This window comes from Gavialis gangeticus, unplaced genomic scaffold, assembly GCF_001723915.1.
Source record: "Gavialis gangeticus isolate Ggan-Ray unplaced genomic scaffold, GavGan_comp1, whole genome shotgun sequence".
Taxonomy (NCBI): Eukaryota; Metazoa; Chordata; order Crocodylia; family Gavialidae; genus Gavialis; species Gavialis gangeticus.
The window spans coordinates 1,451,798-1,456,394 of record NW_017728995.1 but is presented as its reverse complement, the minus strand read 5'-3'; positions in this window follow the sequence as shown (position 1 = coordinate 1,456,394).

Genomic DNA, 4,597 nt, shown 5'->3' with positions numbered 1-4,597 from the left:
ACACTGAACACCTTCAAGAGCAAACTGGATGCTTATCTTGCTGGGATCCTATGACCCCCACTGACTTCCTGCCCTTTGGGTGGGGGGCTGGACTCGGTGATCTTTCAAGGTCCCTTCCAGCCCTAATGTCTATGTCTGCCTCAGACATTGGCATCCCATCTCTCTCTGCCATGCCACTAATCCTTCACCTCTTGGTGAGTCTCCCTGTGTAGCCAGGTCCAGTGAGGTTCTCTGGACTGTAACAGGGCCCACGATTGGTGCCCTGTTACAAGAAGATACGTCAAATGTACATGAGACAGTATGAGGGGTGGAGAACACAGAAGAAATATTTTAGGAGTACTAGAGAATTGTGGATGATGATGAAGAAGATGGGAGAATTCTTCAGGAAGGAAGGCCAAAGAACCACAAGGAAAAGAATGAGAGAGCTGAGAAAGCTACAAAAATACATGCAGGAGTTGCTAAAGGAATCTGCAGAGAAAAGACAGGTATGAGAAGAACTAAAAGAAACAATTGTGACGAGCTAGCTGGCAGTGACTTAGCCCAGGGGTTTTGAAAGGGTAAAAGATGATTGGAGGACTTAGGATTCCCTTTCCTCACCAATCAGGCCCCAGAGACTCACCGACCATGTCGCCTGATTGGCCCCTTGGGTCACCTGGAGGGGGATAAAAGGGGCAGCAGGGCTGACTCAGGAGAGACCAGAGAGGGACCACAAGGAAAGAGTCTCAAAGAGCTGGGCCAGCAGGGCAGGAGCAGTTGCCTGAGAAGACCCTGAAGGAGTGGGACCTGCAGGCAGCAGTTGGACCCTCATAGTTTCATCGTTTCAAAGTAGCTAGGATCAGGAGGGATCTGAACAGATCATCTATCCTAACCCCCTGCCACAGGCAGGAATGAATGCTGGGTTCACAAGACCCCAGACAGGTGATCATCCAACCTCCTCTTGAATTTGCACAAGGTAGGGGTGAGGACCACTTCCCTGGGTAGCAGCGTGGCATGTGGACGACAGAAAAGGCTCCCTACTGGGCTTCAGGATCCCCTACGAGAGGCTGCAACCAGCAGGAGAGGCTCCCCAGCTCCAGCAAGGATCTGAGCAGCAACCTGAGAGGTTTCCAGCTCTGCTTCCAGCTCCTCCAATCAGAGGCCAGGCAGCTCGACGTGAGGCTAGGGCTCCAGAGAGGTCAAGACCCCTCACAGCTTGGTACAATACCAGCACTGGTGGCTGTGTGGTAGAGTTTCTACTGACCCCATGGGAGGTCCAGGTTCAAGTCCTCCCTTGGGGTGAGTGAAGCAAGAGGGAGAAATTCTTGTTGCAGTGGAAAGGGGTCATTGTGTTTTCCCTCTTTCCCCCCTCCAGGTACCTAGGCCCTATATTCCTTGTTATTTGACATTTTGTATTTTGTGCCTTTTATTTCATCAGCCAGTATTGTTTATTCTGCTGTTTGTGTTTTATATTTTGTTAACCCTGTCTTTTGTCAATGATTGTAAATGTCTAAGCTTTGTTGAATTCTGCCCTGTTGGGCCGTTGTAGTGTCTGCTATACCCCCTGGTTTATGCCTGTTATATTCCCAGTACAGTTCTCTCATTAAAAGGTATATAGTTAAGGCCCCGTTGGTGGTCTGGCTCTGCTCTATAGCAGGAGGAGAGTCCCTACATCTCCCACAGCGCTTGTGCACCTGCTTTGATCCCTTCGATTGGAGAGGGGGTACCTCTTGGAGTACCGCCTGGGTTACACAAGGTAAAAGATAAAAAAAAGCTGGTTTAAGAGGAAGATGAGAGAGAAAATATTTTTAGTGCAAGCACCCTAGGTGGGAGAAAATGAAGAGTGGTCCTGATAATTTTCAGCTGAGTGAGGATGGTGATGGCAGAATTAAAAGTGGTGTGGAAAGAAGGTGGAACCCAGGTAGCAAAGCAGGAAAAGGTGTTAGAGTCAATGAGAAGATTTTATGAAGTGCTATATCAGAAGAAGGAAATAGGAAGAAGATGAAGAGTTTGCTGGAAGAGATTGAAGAGACAGTAGAAGAGGAAGAAGCAAAGAAGATGAAAGAAAAGATAAGCTTAAAGGAAATGGAGGAGTGCTTAAAAACCTTTATAAGAGGGAAGGTCCAGGAGCAGATGGACTACCTATGGAATTTTATGAGAAGTTTTGGGCATGGGTAGGGAGGGGGAGGGACACAATGGAAGTTTTTGAGTAAATGGTGGAAACAGAGGCAGGGAAAGATTTTACAAGAGGCATTGTGATCTTACTATTCAAGAAAGAGGAGAAGAAACTCCTGAAAACCTGGATACGGATTACACTCCTTAATATGAAGTGTAAGTTAAAGGCCAAGATGCTGGCTTTGAGGATGAGGAAAAACCTCCAGAAAATAATACATGAAGACCAAGTATGCACAGTACCATGCAAGAGGATCTCCAAAGCAACCAGCGTGATCAGAGATAAACTGTCCTACATCCAAGACAGGAAAACAAACACTGTTATAGCAAACTTAGATTTAGAAAAAGCACATGACAGAGTGAATCATGATTACATATTTGAAGTGCTAGGAAAAATGGGGTTCCTAGAGAAAAGTATATGTTGGACAAGGCTATTATCTAGAAAGGCAGAGAGTCAAGTCCAAATTAATGGGCATCTAAGCATGGCCTTTAACATCTATAAAGGAGTAAGGCAAGGGTGTCCCCTGTCACCACTACTATTTTTCATGGCATGGAACTGTTAGCACAAAGAATAAAAAAAAAATGAAGATCGTAAGTGGACTAAAGATACCTGGAGGGGGAAAGATAAAATATGTATTATACATAGATGACATAAATGTAGTGGTTAAGATAGGCTTTCGATGGAAAGGGTGCTAAAGCATACATCAGAGTATGAAGAAATAAAGAGGACTAAACTAAATAGATTGAAAAAGCACCACAATGGGAGCAGGAAACTGGAAGGACTTGGAGAAGTTGGGCTTTCAAATAAGAGAGTGAAATTAGAATGCTAGGAATCCCAATGGACACCAAGGGGCAAGGTAATGCAGCATGGGAAAAGGTGATGGCAAGGATATGACAAATACTTTGGTTATGGGCCAGAAGGACATTGACCTTTGCTAGAAAAGTGGCAGTTGTTTAAGCTGTGCTACTGCTCATTATTCTATATACAAAAATTGCATTCCCAATGAGGCAGCAGATAGTAAAAGTACAGAGGGGAATGTGTGTGTCCTTCTGGAATGCCAAGAGAAAACTTGGCTAAATCTTAACTGTACAAAGCAATGGAGATGGGGGGTTGGAGGCTGACGGACTTGGGATTGTATGTGAAGTATGTAAGCACAGTATGCAAGGTGGTGATGGAGGGAGAGGAGAAAGCAGTGCATAACACCCGATTCCACACAGCAGCAATTTTGAGGAAATGCGGAGTATATCAGACCTCTTTGAAGAGTCTAGGGGGGTGGCAACCACTGACTCATTACACCAGGATGGAAGATTTCATGTCTAGGTATAAAATAGGGAAGGTAGGGCTGCAGGTCCTGAAGGAACATAAGAAATTGATGAGAGTAATAGGGGGGAGAGACAAGATGGTGGCAGTGGGAAACTTCACAGAAGGACAAGTGAAGAAGGTGTGGAGAGTGGTAGCAGGTAAACAACTCAAAGGGGAACATGCTGACCTAGCGTGGATTGTTGTAAGAAATATCTTACTGGTGAAAGAGGTGCAAGACAGATGGAGCTTGGCAAGTTCATCCTGGTGCCCAAGGGAGAGATACGGAGAAGAAACAACAGGACATTTGTTTTGGGAGTGTCCATATACAAAGGGGGTGTGGGAGAGGGTCCACTGCTTTCTGAGTGTCACCAAAATAAATGAGAAAAAAAGCATAAGAGATGATACTATATGGACTCATGCTAAAGGGACCAAAGGAAACGTTATTAAGGGCTTTATTACCATGTTTTAAAACTTTTGTTGAAAGTAAGAACTCTCCAGTTTGTTAAGGTGCTGGCTTTCACTGAAAGAGTGCCTGAAGGTGGGGCAGCATGAACTGAAATACTACATTGATTGGGAAAGGGATGAGAGCAGAGAAGAAGAGTCAACGAGGAAGTGGAGGAAAAAAGACTGGACACACTTGTTTCACTAAACCAGCAAAGAGGACTGATGGGAGGGACAAAGAGTTTTAGGTGGTTACTGAGGTAATATTTTTTCCTGGGTTTCTGTGTGAAGAAAAAGAGTTCTGTAAGGGGCTCTTTTGTGGGAAGGTGATGCATGTTGTTTAAGGGTTTAATATACATAGGTATATTTTTTAGATATGTAGTTGTTTTTGCTATATGAAATTTTGGTAAAACAAGGATGCTTAGTATGTGAAGTTTTGTAAGTGCAGGATGATGTGAGTTTTTAATTAAATTTATAAAACAAAAAAAAGTTCCTATTAGCATTTTTGGTACCAGGGGAGGGTGTTGGAGTTTGCTCCAACCTCTCCAAGTACTGGCCTGTTATTGCAGTACCTCCAGACCCAGTGCTTATTCTCTCCTGGGGGAACAATTGCCCATTTTTAAAGGTCACACAAAAAAGGTTCCCATCAAGATGTTTGCCGGATATGGCCTGGAGACATTAGCAAATAATGCTTGCCAGTGGGCT